This window comes from Tenrec ecaudatus, chromosome X (genome assembly GCF_050624435.1).
Source record: "Tenrec ecaudatus isolate mTenEca1 chromosome X, mTenEca1.hap1, whole genome shotgun sequence".
NCBI lineage: Eukaryota > Metazoa > Chordata > Mammalia > Afrosoricida > Tenrecidae > Tenrec > Tenrec ecaudatus.
Window position 1 is genome coordinate 13,577,393 of NC_134548.1, and position 22,689 is coordinate 13,600,081.

The following is a 22,689-nucleotide window of genomic DNA, read 5'->3' on the forward strand; positions in this document are numbered from 1 at the left end:
ATCTTCCCAATGAGACCTCTCCCGATCACCCAATGAAAAATTGGAACTACTCTGTGTTAGTCAGCTATCACCATAATCAGGCTGCTTAACGCCCCATCCTCAAACTTTGTAGCTGACAACAAGCATCTATGTCCCTCTTCAGAGTTGAAAAGGAGGTCTGAGTGAGGCAGTCTGGACTTTTTCTCTCTACTGTGGGCTGGGGCCAGGTCTGCTTTCTGTTTATTTGGGTTGAGGCTCCGAATGAAGGGGCCATGGCTGCCTATGGTATGTTCTTCTCATGCCATAACACCACAGCACCTAAGGCAAGCCAGGACATTCAAGATCCCTGCTCACATCACATCTCACTTACATGCCATCGGTCAAAGGAAATGGCATGGCCAAGGCCAATATTAATGAAGTCTTCTCTGCCTACACCAGGAGGGAGGGGGAATATTTTTTAAACAACCACCTAAACTATTACCCCCCACCCACCCCACCCTATCTTGCCTGCACTCTCTCTCTCTCTCTCATTCTCATACTTTCAGTTTCTCCTTAGAATTATTGTCACATTCCATCTTTTATATTTTGCTAATCGATATCGTTTAGTGTCTGTCTCACTGGTTACAATAGAGGCACTCTTAGGGCAGGGAGTTTTACTTATTTGTCTATTGCTTCATGATCAGAACCCGAAACAGTGGCTGGAGTATGATGGATGCTAGATAAATATTTGGTGAATGAAGGCTTGAACAAATACAAGGGGCGTCTCAAAGCTTCTGACAAAATGGAATTGGAAGATAACGGAATTTCTCCACGAAATTTCTGAGGCCCCCTCATAAGTCCACTCATTACTGTTGAAAGATTGGTTAGAGGAGACTCAGAATGAAGTTGGTACCCTCAGAGCCATCTGAAGAGAGAAATCCATTCTGCAAAAGGTTGTTATCACTGTATCTACCACATCCCTGACCATAACCATTATCAGTACCACTGGCATCACCATGGCTCTTACCATGACCATTACCATCACCTCTACCATCGTCTCCATCCCTGTGTTAGTCTGGGGAGACTAGAGAAACAAATTCATAGACACACAGGTATGTAATAAGAAAGAGCTTTATATATACAAGAGCAATGGTACATTAAGAAAGTATCCCAGCCCATGCCCATATGTCCAGAACCAGTCTGTAAATTCCTCTTCCGACTCACACTACACATTCAATGAAGCTGAATGCAGGAAGATCACAGGCACGTGGCTGGAAAATCTTATGAATCCAGTAGCGGTAAAGGCATTGCAGCGCTGGCAGGGGTTTCCACATGGTTCCTTCGGCTCCGAGGCTCTGACTGCCATCAACCTGTCTCCTTGTGGCTTGTCAACAAGAATATCTCTCTGGGAGTAAGCCTGTGTCCCGCCTCCAATGAGCTATTTTTCTCCTTAGCATCTCCAAATGAAGTCATCCAACTGTGACTTGATTGGCAAGGCAAACTCTACCCCTTCACTTTAAGTCTCCAATCGACAACAGATTATGTAACCACCACAAGCCCCAGCACTACTATCCCCATTTTCCTTACTTCCAAGATAATTTTCACTGTCACCATCACCACCACCACTCCAGCCATTGCCACCCTCACCACATCACCACCACCATGGTCACCATTGCTATTGTCACCATTACCACCTTCCTCATATCACCCCCTTCGTGGTGTCACCATCCCTCCTCTACCACCATCACCTTCTTCACGCTCAACTCTATCACACCATCGTCATCACGCTCACTAGGACTGTTATCTCCAGCAGAAAGTGATGGTTGGCAGCAATACTGATGACACACAGCTCTCAGTAAATAAATTGTAGTGCAGAAAGCAGGAGACGTGATCTTTTTTCCCTTCTAGTCTGATAACGGCAATGACACCACCTCAATCTGAGAAAATGATTTCCCTTCTGATTCCCAGAGTAAACTAATAGAAATAATACAATAAGATTCTACTGTCATTTCTTGAGAAAGGCCATCTGTTCTTTTGGAGGTCTGCAAGATTATAGAAGCTCCAATTTTATCTCACAAATGGTAGTAAACTTGTCTCCCCTTTTCTTTTCCTCATATTTTGGAGGGAAAAAAAGTGTTTACTAAGTAATGTCTTTCACCACTTAAAGTCTATTACTTCCTGTTGCATAATAATAGACCCTATCATGATGAGTCGTTTTCATCCTGAAACAAAATCTTTTTCTGAATTGCTGCTGCTTCCCTAGTTCTTTGTACTCATGGCTTGACCCAAATGCATGGGTAGTGGAAGGCCCCCAAATACCATTGGTAAGATTAAAATATAATCAATCTCTACTCCAGACCAATTATATTTGCTTCCAGAGCAAAGCCACATAGTCTTTCCCCTACCTCTATATTTTTTAAGCTTTACTCTTTGAAACCAGATTTCTCCTTAATTTTTCCTAGTCCGTAGATCTAAAATTATTTGCTAAAACCTTTACTATATTTTATTTATTCATTGATTCGTTCATTCTTAAGGTACCAAATGCACTTATTTGAAACACTTAAGATAGTCTATAAAATATCTTCATAAAATATCCTACCCAGAGCGAGTTGGGTGATTATTGAGAATGGTGTGAAGAGGGAGAATTTTATTTCCCACTTAAACACAATTTTTCTTTGAAAGAAAGCAATTGCCACTGTTTGGCTTCAGCCCCAAACATGCTATTATGATGAAACACCAAGAGTACAGTTTACCATATCCTGATGGCCACACATCTGATTTTGATTCTATCAAATATAAAGGGAAAAAAATGAATTGCTGAGGGGGAGGGGGAGGTAGGGAAGGTTGAAAGAGAAATATTAGAGTCTCCAGAGAAAGCGTCCCTTTTTTGTGAGCGTGCACAGGTGGAGAGAGAAATACATGAAAAGGCCTTTATTGCTAAGAAGCTAATAAAGAGACATTTGCACAATAATTATAGGACTGAGGTCCGGTGTCTGCTTTGGCATCTGAGGCAACAAGATGGCGGATATCTGTCGGGCGGAAGTCAGGAAATTAGCTTCCTGGCTGACTCAAAACCAGTCAAGGCGAACCTGCGTTTGATTGTTCCCATTTTTCTCTTATTCCTCTAATCTAAATGCTCTTCACCTCTGGCTGACTTGGGGCTACCTCAATGTGGGAGAACGCCCAGCCATGTTCAACTGAGGGCTCTCTCAGGCCTTTTCCTATGGTAGAAAGCAGAAGTCACCTCACTGCTGAAAGCATTTCCAGGTAGACACCCCGAGCGACACAATTCTGCCACCAAAGCTGTGAGAGGGGCTGTTATGTGCCCAGGGTCCTTGTGCTGAGCTGGGGGGGGGGGGGCTTCTCTGTGGGGAGCAGGCTAGCATCTCAGCAGAAAGGCTGGGGTTTGAACTTTGGATGCGCTCAAAATTTACAAGACACTGGAAGCAGGCCCTTCCTGAGCAAAGGATTCCATTTCAACTAACCAGTGTGTGGTGACTTTGGGCCCCCAGAAGAGGATTTGGGGTCTGTTTAAATGGTAACAGGATCTGTGCGGAGGGACTTGGAGACACTCCGAGGGCGAGGGCCGAGACTGCGGGCAGAAGAACAGAGCAGTGCCTGGTGAGAGAGCCAAGGCCTCTGCCTCCTGATCGTCTATGCTGCCCTGGTACGAACACGCAGCTCCCCTTGTTTCGTTTTATGAATCAGCCCTGAGAAGGGCACCTCCCAAACGGACGTCAGCGTGTTGTCTGCCCCACTCCCTGGACGGCAGACTTTGAGGAGGGAATTCGTGTGCACGCGAATTTCTTTGAGCTGCTCTCAGCCTCGACACCGTGAGAGAAGAGCCGAAGGCAGGATTAGACGAAGGGCACCCCGGTGGCACAATGGTTAAGCACTCCGCTGCTACCCCAAAGGTCGGTGGTTTGAACTCCCCCAGTGGCTCTGTGAGAGAAAAACCGGATGATCTGACCCCCACCCCACCCCACCCCCTGCCAAATAAGTAAACCTGTTAGGCGGTTGTATTCTGCCACAGGAAGTCGAATCGATTCGACAGCACCCAACCAAGGGAACACTGTGGCAACAAAGGTCTGGGGGGATCCCATGGGAACTCCAGAGCTGGATTCCTTTGCAAAGTTGTCCCGGGATAGGGTGAGAGCCCAGGCCTTTAGACCTCTGCCTTTGAGGTCAGGGTCTCTAGGAAAGGGACACACCATTACGGAGACAGTTGTTTTCCACCAAGGGGAGAAGACTCAGCTGCTACCAACACTGCAGGCAGCTGAGGGGATGAGTCCTTCAATCTGGAAGGCGGGGTCAGGGGGCACCCCACAGTATCCATTACATGGAGCTGCAAAGAAGACCAAAGAATTTGCTCTACATGGGAGCCAGTAACAGATGGCAAACCAATTTACTTCGTGTGTGTGTGTGTGTGTGTGTGTGTGTGAATTCTAGTCAATTCAAAAATATTTCAGTGCTTCCTGTGGTCTAGGCACTAGAGATACACGCATGGACAAGATTCCTGCCTCCCAGAGCCATGATTATAGAGGCACTGAACAGGGAGGATGGGGTGCAGAGAGGGGCTGCTGGCATCATTAATGGATGATATTCTAAGTCTTGTGGAATATGAATTTACTGATTATACATCACGGAATAAGGGACGGGAAAACAGTCAGGGCATAAAGCTTCCCCCTGCCCATTCATCACGGAGAAGGTTGCTCCTAGTGAATGACACCGCAACTGTCAATGCCAGATAAGGCAAATTATTTCCAAGGATGCTTAGACCTCCTTACGGAAAAATAAACATTCAGTAGCCAACGAATTCACAAAAGGATAAAAAGACGTAACAAGAAGGAATAAAGACAAAGCGTGCCCTGGCCACCTTGGAGCAGAAATGGGACGGGAACTCACATTTTCTATCTCCTGTCCAGAGTTTGTTCCCCCCACATCTACTAACTGATATTGTCTCTGCTGGCACACCTTCTCTATGTGTGGTTAGGTGAAGTCTCCTGATAACCATGGGACAGATGATGCCCTCTAGAACACCATCATAGTCTTTTGGTTTTGTCCAGACTGCACCCTTAGTGACATTGTTACAGAGGTGTGTTACCGGTGAAATCAGAGAGCAAGATGAGAAAGGGGATAGGCTCTGGTGAACAAAGAAGACCAGGATGATATCAAAACTATTATAAACTGGAATCGCATGGAAGAGAATTCAAATATGACCTTGAATACAGGGAGCTTCAAAATGTGTGTGTGAAAAGTCCAAGATTAATTCTATTTTTTTGACAAGTGTTTCAAGGCCCCTCATGTATTCCACTTGAATTTAGATGACATCTCCAGAATAGACTTGCTGCACCGAACAATAACAACCGAAGACCAGAAGAGTTGTGGGGTGTCATCAAAGACGTGAAGAGATCAGAGGGGCATTCAAAAGACAGTAACAAAAGGAAAGATCAACATGAATATCAGAGGAGACTCTGAAACTTGCTCTAGCACATAGCTAATGCCAATGCGCAAAATAATGACGTAAAAGAGCTGAACAGAAGATCGGAGAAAGAAGCTTGAGAAGACAAAGTATTGTAAAGAACAGCGCAAAGTCCTAAAGGTAAGAACACGCTCGGCATTTAACAAGCTACAACAATGGAAGAAACATTCAGACCTTGAGTTGAAATATTGAAGAAGTCAATGTGCAAACTAGTGAACGAAGCAGGAAGCATCAAGGAAGATGCAATATACGGAGTCATTGTACCAAATAAAAAAAGGTCAGTGCTCAACCAGCATATGATCAAGAGCTGATGGTCTTGGAGGAAAAAGTCCAAGCCACACTCAAGGCATTAGAGAAAAGTGAGACTAGGAATTGATTAAATACCACTTGAAATATTTGGACAAACTGGTGGAGCATTGGAGGTGCTCATGTGTCTCTGCCTAGGTTCACTAGACTAGAAGAGATCTATATTTATGCCCATGGCAAAGAAAAGTGATCCAACATAATGCAAAAATTATTGAACAATATCAATATCACATGCAAGAAAAACGAGGTTGAAGATAATTCAAATTGGATTTGGAAGAGGATGTATAACTCCTTATATCATTGCTGATGTCAACTGGATCTTGGCTGAAAGCAGGAAATACCAGAGAGGTGTTATGCTATTTAGATTTTGTGTCGACCTGGCTGGGCCAGAGTTCGCAGTGGTTTGGCATTTAGGGTTTGGTAATACTCCATGATGTGACTTAATGCAATGAAATCATTTCTAATGGGATCTTCCATGAGCAGCTAATGAGTTGTAAAAAGATAGAGTGAAATACAACACTCTTCTGCAGATTGCTATCCTGATGCAATCAATTGAAAGGAAGTTTCCTGAGGGATGTAGTCTGCTTCCAATATAAGTAAGTTGACAATCTGGATCCTGACCTCCAGGAGCACAACTCTTCTGGTCTGTTCTGGTCTGTGTCTGGAGCCACAAAACCAAAAGACTATGTTGAACTAATGACCTACCATATTACCTGTTTCTAATGGATTCATTTGCCTGTTGTCTTCCTGCAAATTTTTATTTCATTAGCCCAAGGGTTCTCAAACTTCCTCATGCCGCAACTCTTTAATACAATCCCTCATGTTGTGGTGACCCATAACCATAAAATTATATCTGTTGCTACTTCATCACTGTCATTTTGCTACTGTTATGAATCAGTCGACCCCTGTGAAAGGGTTGTTAGACCCCCAAAAGGGTCCTGACCTACAGACTGAGAACTGCTAAATTAGTCTCTGCTGCTATGATAGTCAGGAGAAGCCTCCAGCCTAACATCTGACCCAAAACTTGGAACCTACCCCTCGACACGGACTTTTACAACTGTGTGAGACATTTTCTCGTATTTAAGCTTCACCGGTTTTAATGCTCTAGAGAACTCAACCTATCTCAGGTGTTTATCTGTGCTTTATTGTCTATGCAAAGACAGTTGACTGTGCCCATCAAAATAAAGTCTGGATGAATTGCAAAAATGGGAATTTCAGAATATGTCACTGTGTTCATGTGGAACCGGTACATGAACTAGGAAGCAACCATGCTCGGAATATATTGTGGTTAAACATCAGTAAAGATGTGTGTCAGGGTCATATCCTGTGACCAGAGTAATGGAATCTGTATCCTGAGCAGGTAGTTCAAGAAAGTGGACTGTATGAAGAAGAATGTGGCATCCGAATTGAAGGAAGTTTCCTTAATGACCTTCTTACTGAAAGTAAAGAGGACTGATGAAAACCAAAGACGCTAGCCTTCAATGTGGATTACACCTTTCCGCAGAAAGAAAACGAAATTCTCACAACTGGGCCCTAGAAAGTAGCAGTCAGAAACTCAAGTGATGTGCTGCATTCGGCAAAGCTGGGAAAAGATCTCTTTAAGGCAGTGGTTCTCCACCTTCCTGATGCCACGACCCTTGCATACGGTTCCTCATGTTGTGCTGACCCCCAACCATCACATTATTTTCCTTGCACCTTTATAACTCTCATTTTGCTATTGTTATGGATTGGGCGACCCCTTGTAAAGGGTCATGTGACACACACACCCCCAAAAGGGGTCGCAACCCACAGGTTGAGAACTGCTGCTTTAAAGTCTTAAAAAGCAAAGATGCAATTTGGAAGACTAAGGTGCCTCTGAACCAAGCCATGGAATTGACAATCACCTCATATGCATGTGAAAGGTGGAGATTGAATGGCGTTGTCCTGGTTCCCTGCCACAGCTTCAAGGGGAAACTTATAGAGTGTCAGGAGCCCTTGACGTCCTGCAGATGAAGGAGGACGTCCTCAAGTTCCTTGCCACAGAAACCCATTTAGGTGCCATCAACTTTGACCTCCAGATGGAACAAAAGGATTCATCAACTCTCCATCATAAACCTGAACTGGATCTGGGAGAAGCTTCTGTTGGCGGCTTGTGCCATTGTTGCCATTGAAAAGCTTGCTGATGTCAGTGTCATAATCTCCAGGCATAGGGGCCAGGGCGCTGCACTGACCTTGGCTGCCGCCCCTGGAGCTTCTCCAGTGACTGGACACTTCACTCCAGGAACCTTCTCTAACCAGATCCAGGCTGCCTTCCAGGAGCCACGGCTCCTAGTGGTAACTGACCCCAGGGCTGACCACCAGCCCTTCACAGAGGCCTCTTACATTACCTTGCCCACCCTTGCTCTGTGTCACATAGATTCTCCTCTGCGCCAAGTGGACATTACCATCCCATGGAACAAGGGAGCTCACTCGGTGGGCCTGATGTGGCAGATGCTGGCCTGGGAAGTTCTGCGCATGCGGGGCACCAACTCCCCGGAACACCAGTGGGAGGTTCTGCCTGATCTCTACTTCTACAGAGACCCAGAGGACCGTGAAAAGGAAGAGCAGGTCGCTCTGAAAAGGCTGTGACCAAGCAACAGTTTCAGGGCGAGTGGACTGCTCCTGCTCCTGAGTCTACTGCCTCTCAGCCTGAGGGAGCGGACAGGTCTGAAGGCCTTCAGCTGCCCTCGGTGCCATCCAGCCATTCCCGACTGAAGACTGGTCCGCAGCCCCCACCGCTCAGGTCACTGAGTGGGTAGGAACAGCCTTGGAGTGGTCTTAAGATATTCTTCCATGGAAATAAGATTGATGGAAAATAAACAAACAAAAGAAGAAAAATCGACGTGTTTACATTATGTTGCCAGAAAAGAACAATCAAAGTCCCATGGACTGCCCAAAGAACAAATAGACATCTGTCTTAGCCTAAGCACAAAATGCTCCTTAGCGGCAAGGATGGCAAGACTTTTGACATATTGTCAGGAGAGACCAGTCCCTGGAGAAGGACATCATGCTTAATAAAGCTGCAGGGCAGTGAAAAGGAGGAAGGCCCTCACCGAGATGGCTTGACACAGTGGCTACACCAATGGGTTCAAAGCTAACAACAATGGTGAGGATTGCACGGAGAACGGGGTGGTGTTGCAGGGTTGCACCTAGGGTTGCTATGATGGTGCCTCACACCACCACCATGCGCTTGTGGTAGCTGTCCAGTGAATAAGGTTGATTGAAGACGAAAAAGAGGGCTCAAGTAGAAAGAAAATGTTTTGAAATGGATGATGGCAACATATGTACAAACGTGCTTGATACAATGGATGGATGGATTGTTAGAAGAGTTGTAAGAGCCCCCAATAACGTGATATGTATATATATTTATAATATAAACTTTAATTATAAATATTTAAATATAATGTCTACATATATATATAGTTAAATAAAGTGATAATTCAGTAAAACAAAAAATGTCGAGCTGCTAACCAAAAATCAGCAGTTCAAAACCACCAGCTGCTCCGAGGGAGAAAGATGAGGCTTTCTACTACCTTCAACAGTGACAGTCTTGATAAGGATGCGATGAGTTGGCATTAACTGGATGATAGTGAGTTTTGAGTTTAATATTTAGCCATTTTGGCTTCAGATATGAAATCCAGTTGCCATTGCCGCTTGTCAATCCTGAATTTCTCCCATTATGTTACCTTCCCTCCCCAGAGGCAGCTACGAGCACAGATTTGGTGTGTCTCCAACAGGTCCCAGCTTCTTAACCCCAACTACATGTCTGCATCACCTGGGAATCTATGAAAAATTCCTGACGCCTGGGCTCCGTGCCAGAGAAATAAACTCAGAATCTCTGGACGAAGGGGAAATCATAAACATTAGTTTGTTTGTTCTGTTTTTGTTTTCCAAATCAGAGTGAGTTTTAGTTGCTTCTTCAGTATGATTTTCACATAATTTTGTTTATACACTAAGTCCCCTGGTTATGAACATCCACCTTCAGGACAACCCTTACTTGCCCTTTAATGTTCTGTAAATGTGGCCTCATTTTGAAATGATTGAATCAAGGCCTACTCAAAACAAATGCTTCCTCCCAATCATCTTCCCTGGCTGTGCATGCAGGTTTTAAAGCATCGGAAAGGCTTTGAGCCTTTTCTAGCACTAAAATAAAGCTACCAAAGAACCAGATGCCCTTCGTGGGACTTAACTACAAATCGGACTTAAACACACAGAGAGGAGCAGATCTTGTTTGTCGCCCAGGAACTCCCTCTAATGGGAACGCCCCATTTTGTGTTCCCCAGGGATCGGGCCGAGTTCTCCTTCTGGAGACTGGGATGACAAAGGGCAGAGGTTCTCGCTCATTGCTTTGCAATACAGCCCAATGTCAGGAGTTTTCAAAGCTGTCCGGGTGATTCTGAAATACAGTCATGATGGTAAACCAAACCACAGCCCATACTGAAATGCTTTTAATTCATGTGTATGAGAGGGCTTCAGAAAGGTCATGGGAAAATAGAAATAAACAATTTTGCAGGCCCCTCATCTGTGTCTATGACAAATCTATCGTAGTACCTGTGTAGGTATGTATTCCTTGGAAGCATGTGCAATTGAAGTCGTGGTGCAAAAATCTGCACCTGGCTTTTTCACAACATAAAGATATTTTTGTGTGTGTGGAGCGATTTGTCTCTGCCTTTTACTGTGTGTACTGAAACCCTTTTAGACTTACAGAGAAGTTTCAAAAACAATATGGAGTTCCTATAAACCATCCACTCAGCTTTCCCTATGATATTAGCAGCTTGTAATACCTGTTCAAAAGATTCCTGGTGGGTGGTGCTGGTGGATTAGTGTAGGACTGCTAACTGCAGGGTCAGGAGTTCAAACCTACCAGCCTCTCTGCAGAAGAGGAGACTGTCAGCTCCCATAACGATTCACAGCCTCAGGGCCACTATGCTTCCAAATGGGCTCCGGCAGTGAGTGGGCATGCCGGATAGGGATGAATTGTATCTCCCCAAGAAAGATATGCTGATGTCCTATCCCCTGTACCCGTGAAAGTAGCATCGTTGGAATAACCAGCCTGAGGGCTGCTACTTATGTCACAATCATTATGATCATTGCTTTTTTAATGCTCAACTCGGCCCAGATTTGGCCAGTGAGGGTTCCTTTAAGTTGGCTCCATGTATTTTTCACCTGCCTCTATCGTTTTGTAAGCACTTTACTTTCAACAACCACGAGATGCGTCAGTAGTATATTGCATTTTCCCCGTCCTGTTCATATGAAAAGAAGCAACTTTGGAGCCTCATACTTTTATTACATACCTGTGTAGGTATGTATACTTTAGAAGTATACATAGTTCCATTACTATTACTATTACCATTAGTATTTCTCCAAGTTGCCCTGTTCCTTTTCTTGGGGAGTGGTCTTTAGAAACCAAGGTGTGGGTGCTAGGCATGCTCATGGCTGCTGGGGTGTCATTGCTCCCTTGCCCTCTGAGGGAACTGAACTGAAAGATGCCAGAATGTGTGCTCACACATGTATACACACGCATGCCTATATTTATTTTTATATCTCATTCATAGGCACATATGGGCCACACTATAAGTTTATCAATCCAACACTATAGCGTTCTTTCTAGCCTTCTCTCTTGCCCTATTTGTAATTTAGTTCCCTATCGGGGGGAAACCTGGCTCTCATTATCCATGATACATTTTCAGATTTCCTCTGTGCCAGTCCACATATAAAGCCGTTTCAGATTGTTAAACCAAGCCTCTGGGAAAAGCAGTTTATAGTCTCAACTCGTTGCCATCAAGTTGATTCCAGCTCATGAAGCAGTATTTGTGGACAGTTTTTGTTTTCTTTCTTCTCTTGGTCTTTAGCCTTGCAGTATACAGTCCAAATCCTGTTTTCCACAGTGAATTCTTTGCAGAGTGACCTTGGTTAGATCTTTTCATCCCTCTCTCCATCCGCGGGATCATGTTATCCCCCTGAGTGACTGCGCGGATACCATTGTCAATGCCCCGCACAGCCGGCTTTTAATGAATTATTTACATCTGGGAAGTTGTGTGAAACATTAATATTGTTTTGAAAGTTGAAGCAAAATAAAAATATGTACTCATAAAACTCTGGACGGCGTAAGACATGACAAAATAATAATAATTCATAAATTATCAAGGGTTCATAGGGGAGGGGGTCGGGAGGGGGAAAACGAGGAGATGATACCAGGGGCTCAAGTAGAAAGCAAATGTTTTGTGGATGAAGAGGGAAACAAATGTACAAAAGTGCTGGACACAATGGATGTGTGGATTGTGTTAAGAGTTGTACGAGCCCCCAATAAAATGATTTAATTCTTAAAAATCTATGGCTTACCTCTACTCTCCTGTTTCTTCTCCCCATTTTTTCCACTCTATTTCGACCACCCTCTGGATTAAACAATCTCTTCAAGTTCTGGTTTATCTTTCCTGGGTTTTCTCCCCCACAATTAAACAAATTCCTTTCTTTGTTACATCCAGATCAAGGCTCACAGGATATGGATGGTCTTTTGCACGTTCCCTTTTTTAAAACCATTTACCATTATATCTTGGAGTGCATTTCATATCATTTCCTCGTTCCTTGTTTGTTTGTTCATTTCTGCATAGTCTGCCATTGTGTAGGTGTGTCCTTTTCTTATTCAACCACTCTCCCAAGTATGAGCACTTAGGTGGTTCTCAGTTGTTTGCAACTATCATGATGGCATAATGAATGATTTCGCATATGTACGTTTGTAAAAGTGATTTATCCTGTGGATAGTGGCATCATTTGACATGGTTCCCAGATGTGGAACTGCTGGATCAAGAAGTCACTTGTATATGTAATTGTGTACACGTTGCCACCCCATCCTCCAACGCGGTTGCAACAGATGGCATTCCCAAGAGTCATAGAGGCTGTTTCCCCACAGCCTTGCCAACCCACTACGATGCCCTCCTGTCACGTGTATACAGATACGACTGATTTATAAGCAAATCATTTCCTAGACTCCAAGAATCATAGGTTTAAAAGGGCTTCAGAAGTCATCTGGGCCAACCTTTAATGGCTCCTCTCTGGTTTTCAAGACGAAGGGGAAAAAAAACCTCAACTGAGAAAAAAAACAACAACAAACAAAAACAAAACCGTCCTGATCGGATCCTTGCCTCCCTCGCTCTAGTTTTTTGTTCTGTCCCTCTCCTTTCCTTTTCTCCTCCTTAAAGCACTGTGTCATGGTGTCAGGCTTCACATGGGCTGCCCCGAACACCCCTCTTCTCTCGTGGAGTGACTCAGCATGCAGATCAGTGTCACCGCTTCCAGGAGAGGTGGCAGAGCCGCCACTTTAAAGTTCTCGTACTCAGGCGCCAACTTGATGGCAATTAACAGCAACAGAGAACCCCAGTCTAATAGAGGCCTCATCTCATGACATCATTTTATAATTGTAGGTTTTTGAGTCTCTCTCCTCCGAGAATCTGCGTGCAGTTCGGCCAAAGGCAATGTCTTAATTGGCTCCCTTTTATCTCGAGCGGTTATCACAGCACCTGAAGCTCGGTAAATAGACAGCAAGGCATCTAGTTTTGGCTTCAGTTCTTCAAACGGCAGCCAATTCCATTTGGACATTGCTAGAAAGTTCTTCCTCACAACAAGCTGAACTTTGCCTCTCTGTAATTTCTACCCACTTATCCTTGCTCTATCCTCAGGAACCAAACCTCTAATTATAGGGCAGTGATCCACTCCCAGGGCCAACCCCTGACCAGGGACACAGCTATAACTGGCGGCTGCTCTCGAAACAAGTCCAGGCTGCTTGTTTGGGGTCTGAATTCTGCCTTTCAATGAAAATTTGATTTGAGGTAAGGAAAAAAAAATCACAGTTTCCCCTCAAATCATTCCAACCGTTAGACTATGCCAGTCTGTTCTCGAGTGTCATTTCCCTGAAACCTTCTGCTACTTGAATTCAAGCAAGGGACTTACATTCGACACATTCTTGTGTCATTTGGGTGATGACAACTCCCCTTTCCTTCCATCTTTTTCTGGGGGACTCAGTGGATTGCATTGTGTGCGTTGCTCTCTGCTCTTCCGTGTGGTCTGAGAGGCAGGTGTGCCGAACACCGTAGCATGTCACTGTTTATTGCGCCCAGTCTGGCACTTCATCTACTAGATTCGGTGAAAGACCGCACCCTCCTGGAGACCAGAGTTCTCCAAGGATCATGTGCACTGGCCTTTCCCAGTGAGTTTGTTAAACAAAAAATTCAGATTGCTGGCCTCCCACTCCTGACCTAATTCCAACCCAAACTAAACCCCCTGCCATTAAGCCCATTCTGAAGCATTCCTACCGAACAGAATAGAACTGGCCCCCAGAGGATCACCAAGCAGACTGCCGCATCTTCGCCTGCTGAGTGGCAGGTGGCCTGGAACCATCGCCCTTTGGATTACCAGCTCAGCTCGGTGTTTCAACCCCTGCATCACAAGGGCTCCTCATTCCGGCCTTACCCAATAAAACGTCATCTCTGAGCATAAGGCCCCATCGTGGCCATTTTAAAGAGCATCTCTGGGTGATTTTCCTACAAGCTAAAGTCAAGAGACACTGCCCTGGTCACCCAAGACATCCTCCCTCTTCTTGTCTGGATAGTCCTTCACATCTAAGCAGAGGAGACACACCTCTATCAAGATCCTGTCCACTCCCCTTTTTCTGTTTCCCTTCGCCGTAAGCTCAGTGAGGGCAGGGACTGTCTCTTTAGTTCATTGCAGTCCCCCGTGCCCAGTAGAGGACTTGGCACATAGTAGGCGCCACGGTTCTTGGTAGGTGTTGATGAGTCGGTTTTGACTCAGAACCACCCTATCAGTAACCCAACACAACACCACCGGGTCTCACACCATCCTCACAGCTGTTCTTACGTTTGAGTCCCTGATTGCCGCCACCGCGTCCGTGCAGCTCATCAAGGGCGCTCCTCTTTTTCCTGTTCCTCCGCTTCAGCAAGTACGATGCCTTCCCTGAGTGGAAGCGTTGGAAACAAACATTCCTGGCTTTTTCTCTGCAGCAATCCTTGTCTACTGGCGAGAGGCTATCGTGCAAATCAAGTGAGAGGAATGGGAAGCGAAAGAGGAAACGGCAGGGTGGAAAAGCGCACAGCCTGGGGTGGGACCTGAGTTCTCCAGAAAGCTGTGGAGGAAGGTTAGCTCCCCCAGGAGTGAGGAGTTCTGTGGGTGCCAGGTCTTTAGACTTTCAGAGTCTGGGCAGCTGAATCCCAATGCTGAGGGAGTTTGAGGAACCAGGTAAGAGTGAGAAAGGGGAAAGGCTTTGATTGTATGGCTACACATTAACACCACTGAAATAAATTAGAGCCTCACACAATCTTGATAAAAATGACTATTCGAATGACCTTTGTAAAGTGGGATATAGCTTTGTTATGGATCAGACAGCTTATTCCAACTTGGACCAGCTGGATGTCTGTTCGCTGTGATTTCTTCATGTGTCCAATGGCGATAAATGGATGATATCATTCCGGTGAGCTAGGTATGGTAATGCTAACTGCCGTGATGCCGCAAACCTCAGGGGCTGAATACAATGGTAGTTTCTTAATCACATTAAGTCCGTATGGATGTGCTCAGTTAGGGCGTGGCTCTCCTCCATGTGGTGATTCAGGATCCCAGGTCCTTTCCATCTGGTGTTTTCATATTCCCTAAAGCTGGCGAGTGCTTTGCGCGAACCTCCGGATCCAGTTGACAGAGGAAGAAGAGGTGAGGAGACCTGCCTGCTCCCAAACCATGTTGGGATAGAGGTGATGCGTGTCCCTTTTAACTCATAATCCACCAAGAAGGACTAGTCGTATGACCTGATCTAGAAGCAAAGGCATGTGGGAAATGTACTCAAGGAGAACAGTGTTTTCTTGATTGCGGAGGACGAGCCATCACCAATGTGGTGGTTTAAAACAGCAACCATCTATTCAGCCCACAATTTGGGGGGCTCAGCAACTTGGACTAGGATCAACTAGGTGATTATGCTGATCTAAGCCAGGCTCACTTGATCTCAGCTGGGCTTCAGGCCGGCCACTCTGCTCGGCCAATGGGTGGGCGGGGATCTGCTTGGTCTAGGATGGCTTTATCTGGGAAAGCAAGCCATCGCTCCATTTGTCTCTGCTTCCAGGCGCCTCGCCTGGGCTTGTTTACATGGCAAATGGGCAGGGTCCCAAGAGCAACAGCAGAGAGATGCCTGCTAAGCCTATTGAGGCCTACGCTCAGAAATCTCATACTGCAGCTTCTGTCACATGATACTGGCCCAAACCTACACGCAAGGAGGGAAAATAGAGACTTCACTCTTAAATGAAAGGAAGTACAAAGAATTGCGGTCAATTTTGTAACGTATCACAAAAAGAAAATGTGATAAGCAGGCTAACCGTAATATGCTTAGCAGGGTGCCTGACATGGTAGGTGCCAACACACCTAATGTACTCTTATTTATCATCCTCATTTAGTGAACATTTACTATGTGGCAGGCTGTGGAGTAGGCAACTTAAATACAGTATGGGATCACCACACCGATTTCACTTTACAGATGAGGAACCTGAGGCTCAAAGAGATGGAAAAAATTACTCAAAATTACATGCTGTTGTCTTAGGGTATTAAACATGTAGGAAGATCTAGGAAAGGACATGGGGTGCTCTGGTGGCACTGTGGTCATATGCTGGGCTGCTAAGCACAAGGTCAGCAGTTTGAACCCCCCTGCTGCTCCCAGATGAAAGACTTGGCTTGTTATTCCTGTTAGAGGTCCTGTCTCAAAAACCCACGGGGGCAGTTTGACCCTGTCCTATAGGGTCGCTATGAGTCTGAATCAACTCACTAGCAATGCATTTGGTGCTTTGGAGTTTGAGGAAATACTATGGAAAACCAGATCCTGGCCCTTTGACCTGAAACATGAAGTGGAACCTGGAACCGGTTTTTTTTTGCAGATAACCGTCAGGCTGGTCACAGGTCACCTCAAGGACAAAGCAATGGGGATACTTGTGACTCATCTCTGTCATTTGCTCCCTGATTCTTATCACACTGGGCTTGGAACGTCCTTACTGACCAAAGAGTCCTTGTAAGTGGGGGTGGGAGGAGAGAGGTAGAAGACAAGCTGGTAGAGGACAAGGAGAAATTTTGTCTAGAAGGAGAAAATACTAGAACAAAGAAGGAGTTTAGACTCCCCTAGACCAGATGTTCCCAGCCTCTTTTGGAAGTGGGGGCACCCAGAAGATATCACTTAATTGATCTTCCAAGCAAGGCTCAGGGAACATGACTTTACATTTTTACAGTAGCACCGCAAGCCTACGTTATCTGCAGCCCACAGGTTGGAAACCAATGGTATTGTTCAGAAGGATGGATAGATTTAATTTGGGGAAGCAAATTAATTTAGTAGGGGTCTTGTCGAGCACTGTATTGGGAGGGATTCTGATGACATACCAGAATGTTGCAGGCAAGATCACTATGACATTTATGCTCAGGCACCATACAAATTTCAACTTTCTTTTGCTACGTCTACTCCAATATGAGGAAAAAAAATATGAGGAAAAAAAATAGTGCCACAAAACATTAGAAACTTTTATTAAACAAAAATATAAAAATGTGAAGCAATTGTTTCTCAGCATATCTAAGTCTACACACTCCACTCATTTGTCAGTTTGTCGTACTTTGGTGGCTTGTATGTTGCTGTGATGCTGGAAGCTATGTCACCAGTATTTCAAATACCTGCCAGCTCACCAATAGTGGCCAGGTTTCAATGGAGCTTCTAGAGTAAGGCAAACAATAAAAATGCCCTAGCATTCTACTTTTTAAAAGGGGTGGGGGAAGTATAGGTCTTATGAATAGCATAGTAAAATCATCTGATACAGTGCTTGACGAAGTGCCCCTCAGATTGGAAAGCACTCAAAATCCCACTGGGAATGAGCTGCCCTCCCACAGTAGAGGCAATCTTAATCACATGAATGGAGCCAAGCTTTCAGACCTTCATTTGCGAATGGGGCATGACTTAGAATGAGAAGAAGAGACAGCCACATACGGTCATGAACCATCGGAACATGAAATGTACAAAACATGAATTTAGAAAAGTTGGAAGTGATCAAAAATGAAATGGAATGCATAAAGGCCCATGTCCTGAGCAGTTGTTGTAAGGGTCCCGCTCCTCAGTTCTGATGCACAGCGACCCGATGCTCAAAAGGAAGGAAATCCTGCCTGGCCCTGCGCCATCCCCAGGTTGTTATGTTTGAGCCCATTGCTGCAGCTACTCTGTCAACCCATCTAAGTGAGGGTCTTCCTCCTTTCTGAAGATCTTCTAATTTACCAAGCATGGTGTCTGCTGTTTCTAGGGACTGGTCTCCCCTGACAACATGTAGAAAGTACATGAGACAAAGTCTTAGCAGCTTCATTTCTAAGGAGCATGCTGGCTGTACTTTTTCAAAGACAGATTTCCCTGTTCTTCTGTCAGTCCACGGTATTTCAATATTTTTCACCAACACGATAATTCAACTGTATTGATTCTTTGTCTGTCTTCCTTATTCCTTGGCCAACTGTACCTGGATCTGAAGTGATTATGAGTGCCCTGGCTTGTATCAGGCACATCGTACTCCTCACAATCACATCCTGACTCTTCAATACTTTAAAGAGATCTTGTGCAATAGATTTACCCAATGCAATATGTTATCTGATTTCTTGACTTCAACTTCCCCACGAACATTGATTATGGATCCAAAGGCTATGCAATACTTGACAACCTATGTGGATACATTATGTCCTAGTGGATACATTAAGCAAGTCACAGAGTTACCTCAGATTGAAAGGGCGGAAAAAAGACTCCACCTCTTGATAAAAAGTGTGGCAAAGACATATTGCAAGGGTATGGATATGGGGAATGGACAGATTTGTACCCAGATTTGTAGCCAGTAGGAAAAGAACAGAGAGAACCCAGCAGAGGTTTGGAAAGCACTTGCACATATGGGTTTGATTACTTTCAGTGATTGGCACTCTGAAATCCCTGTGAGACCAGCCCAAGCTGGCCTGCTGGAGAATGAGAGGCCTCAGGGAAGAGAGCTGAAGTGCTCCGCCGAATAGCCTATCCACAACCAGATCTGTGACTGTGGTCGTCTGGAACCATCTAGCTGCCAGCTGATTGGTCAACTAACTACCGGCAAAGGAAAGAGCCAAACGGAGATCAGCTGAGCCAACCTAGAGCAAAAGAAGCATCTAGTAAACAACCCACAGAGTCGTAAGCTCAATAAAATGTTTACTCTTTTAAGTCACTATGATTTGGAATTCCCCACTTGTCTGTCAGTTTGTCATCCTGTAGTGGCTTGGGTGTTGCTATGATGCTGGAAACTAGGTCACTGGTATTTTAAATGCCAGCAGGGTCACCCAAAGGGAACAGGTTTCAAAAGAGCTTCCAGACTCAGAACAGACTACAAAGAAGGAACTGGCTGTCTATTCCAGAGGAATTAGTCACTGAAAACCTTACGCATATCATGGAAACCCGGTCAGATCCTGAAGGCCTAATGAATGGAAGCAGAACATTGTCAGAAATAGTGCCAGAAGATAAGCCCCTTGGGTCAGAAGACACTCAAAAGACGACTAAGGAAGAGCCGCCTTCTCAAAGTGGAGTTGCGCACAGTGAAGTGAATGGAGCAAAGCCTCCAGTGGGAGAAAAAGCCTCCAGGGTCTTCATTTGCTGACAAGGGATGGCAGAAAATGAGAGATGCCAGCTGCAAAATTCTGCTAATAATCCCAAATTGGAATGTACAAAGTATGCATCTGGGAAAATTAGAAGTCATCAAAAATGAAATAGAACCCATAAAGATCAATATCCTAGGCACTGAGCTGAAATGGACTGGTATTGGCCATTCTGAATTAGAAAATCATACTGTCTATTATGCTGGTAAAGACATAATTAAGAGGACTGGCATTGTGTCCATTGTCAAAAAGGACATTTCAAGAACTAGCTTCAAGTACAATGCTGTCTTTTGGGATTATATCTGTCTTTTCAAGGAAATCCAATAAATACAACTCTTATCCAAATTTATGCACCGACCACTAAAGCTAGATGAAGAAATTAAAAATGTATACTAACATCTTGAGTCTGAAGTTGATCTCACATGCTTTCAAGATGCATTGATAATGTTTGGCAATTGGAATTCAAAATTTAAAAACTAAAAGGATGCAAACATGGAAGGAAAAAATGGTCTTTGTGGCAGAAATAGAGCTGGAGATTACATGATAGAGTTTTGCAAGATCAACAACTTGCTCATAGGAAAAGCTTTTCTCAACAACACAACGTTAATATATGCATGGGCTTCTCCAGATGGAATACACAGCAATCACATTGACTATATCTGTGGAAACTGATGATGTAGCTAAAACCAGGCCAGGGGCCGACTGTGGAACAGACCATCAATTGCTTATGTGCACGTTCAGATTGGAGCTGGAAAAAAATTAAAGCAAGTCCACAATAGGCAAAATATGGCCTAGAGTCTATCCCACCTGAATTTCACTAACAGTTTTGATGAAATGCACACTAATGAGAGAAAACCCAATGATCTTTGGGAGAACATGAAGCCCATCATTCGTGGAGAAAGCAAGAGGTCATTTAAAAGATTAGAAAGAAAAGATCAAAGTGGATGTCACAAGAGATTCTGAAAATTATTCGTACTCACAGAATAACTAAGGCCAGTGGAGAAATGATGAGGTGAAGAGCTGAATAGAAAATGGCAAAGGGCAGCTCAGGAAGACAAAGCCAAATATTACAATGAAATGTGCAAAGGCCAAAAGGGAAGACTATGCTCAGTATATCTTAAATGGAAAGAACTCAAGAAAAAAGTAAAGCATCAAATTGCAATATTGAAAGATTCTATGGGAAAAATATTGAATGATCCAGGAAGCATCCACAGAAGATGAAAGAATACAGGGTCACTGTACCAAAAAGAACGAGTCGACACCCCACCATTTCAAAGGGTAGCATATGAGTAAAAACAAATGGTACTGAAAAGTTCAGGCTGAACCGAATGTATTAGTCAAAAACAAGGCTCTAGGAATTGATGGAATACTAAAGAAAATGTCTCAACAAGCTGATGAAGCACTGGAGACACTTCCTCGTCTACGCCAGGAAAATTGGAAGCCATCTCCTCGACCAACTGACTGAAATATTTGTAACCATTTTACAGAAAGGTGACCCAATGGAATGCACAAATTATCAAACAATATCATTCATATTACACGCAAGTAAAATTTTGCTTAAGATAATGAAAAACTGGTCGCAGCCCTACATTGACAGGAAGCTGGGAGAAATCAAGCCAGATTCAGAAGAGGACGTGGCATGAAGGTTATCATTTCTGAGTCAGATGGATTTTTGCTGAAAGCAGAAAACACCAGAAAGAGGTGTATTCATGTTTTACTCACTGTTATATGCATTTGACTGTATCGATCATAACAAACTGTGGATAGCCGTGAGACGAGTAGTAACTCCAGAACACCCAATTGTGCTCAAGGTGAATCTGTAGATGACGCAAGAGGCAGGTGTGTGGATAGTACAAGGGAAAAGCTTAACATTTGTGGGCTCAGCAAATAATCAGAGAAGCTGGAGTAAATGAAAGAGAATGTGGCATCAGGATTGGAGGGAGGGTTCTTAAGATTCTGCAATATGCAGATGACACAACTCGACCTATAGGTAACATCGTGATAAATGGAGAAAAGTTTGAATTTGTCAAGGACTTTACCTTGTTTGGATGCACTATCTATGTTCGTGGAAGCAGCAGTCAAGAGATCTAGCAACACATTTCATTGTGAAAATCTCCTGCACAGGGCCTCTTTAAGTGTTGAAAATCACGCAAGTTACTTCATGGATACAATACATGCCATGGTATTTTCAGTTGCCTCATATGCATATGAAAGTTGGACATTGAATAAGGAAGCCTGAAGAAGAAGCAATATGTTTTAATTATGGTACTGAAGATTATTGACAGTACTGCCAAACAAACAAAAGACAAAGGATCAAAGGGCAGCAATGAATCTGCAGCTCTGGGAGAGGGACATGTCTGATCAGTGCACATGTGAGCAAATGAAGGGGGAGGAAGAGAGAGTGGAGCACATACTGGCCCACCAAGCCTCGATGACGATATTCCCGCTCAGAGCAGCCAATCCACAGAGAAGACCATGTGGCCGGCCCCACTATGAGACACAACATCCCTCACTGACTTATAGCCCTATAGAGGACAACACTGGGGACACAGTTTGGGACTTGCACCTGATCTGATCCCACCACACCGAGGCCAAACACTAAGGGCATGCAACAGAACATCAAGGGGAACAGAGCAACGAAGTCCCAGGGAATACCAATAATAGACTTTGGGGCCAGGGCTTGGAACCCCAACAGACTCCACTGGAAAACACTCCTAAAGGCCAACAAACAGTCCTTGAGCTAACTACAAGCTTCTTCTTGTTGTGTTGTGTTCTTTTTTCTTTTTGTCATTGGCTTGTTGTTGTTTTTATTTTGTTGCTTGGTTTTGCTCTGTCTTGCTTTTGTGCATGTTATTATCTCTGCAGGTCTGTCTAAATAAGATAGGCTGGAGGAGAAAACAACGGGACCAACAGTTTTGGTGGGACATGGGAGATGGGGAGGTGGGGGGGAAAGGAAGTGGTGTTAATAAACCCAGGGACAAGGGAACAACAAGTGATCAAAATCAGTGGTGAGGAGGGTGTAGGAGGCCTGGTAGGGCATGACCAAGGGTAATGTAGCCAAAAGGAATTACTGAAACCCTAATGAAGGCTGAATATGATAACGGGACAAAAGGAAAGTAAAAGGAAATAGAGGAAAGAGCTAGGAGGCAAAGGGCATTTATAGAGGTCTAAATAAAGGCATGTACATATGTAAATATATTTATATATGTGGGTGTAGAATATATGTGCATATATGTATAGATTTAGTATTAAGG

The 22,689-nt window shown here is 44.3% G+C and overlaps 1 pseudogene; it reads left to right on the forward strand.

The window, feature by feature from the left end:
- The first annotated feature begins 7,128 nt into the window (after positions 1–7,128).
- Positions 7,129–8,546, forward strand: LOC142433172 (small ribosomal subunit protein uS2 pseudogene; annotated as a pseudogene).
- Positions 8,547–22,689: the final 14,143 nt, after the last annotated feature.